The 319-nt window shown below is 63.0% G+C and overlaps 1 protein-coding gene across 3 annotated transcripts in view; it reads right to left on the bottom strand.

The window, feature by feature from the left end:
- BIVM (basic, immunoglobulin-like variable motif containing) overlaps positions 1-319 on the bottom strand; it is a 30,945-nt gene that overhangs the window by 29,775 nt on the left and 851 nt on the right. The window lies entirely within an intron of this gene.

The following is a 319-nucleotide window of genomic DNA, read 5'->3' on the forward strand; positions in this document are numbered from 1 at the left end:
CACCTCCAGGGGGAGCGGGCAGGGGCTGGCGGGTGACCTCTTCCTGCCCGCCCCAGGACGCTCCGGGTGCTCTAGGCGCTTGGGCTGGTGGAACATGAGCAGTTGTATCCCGGCGGAAAGATCCCCGGATTCGAGCTTTGGAATGCACGAGTTTAGATCATTACTAATGACAAATACCAAAACGAAAGCAGAAAAGGAACCCCCCGCCCAGGCCCACTTGATCGGAGCCGCCGGCCAGTGTGGGTTACCGGGGCAGCTGGCAAGGTCAAGAGCGGGAGGGAGGACGAGGAGGAGGCTCCTGGAGACCAGCTGGGCCCCG

This window comes from Myotis brandtii, unplaced genomic scaffold, assembly GCF_000412655.1.
Source record: "Myotis brandtii unplaced genomic scaffold, ASM41265v1 scaffold116, whole genome shotgun sequence".
In the NCBI taxonomy this organism is placed as follows: domain Eukaryota; kingdom Metazoa; phylum Chordata; class Mammalia; order Chiroptera; family Vespertilionidae; genus Myotis; species Myotis brandtii.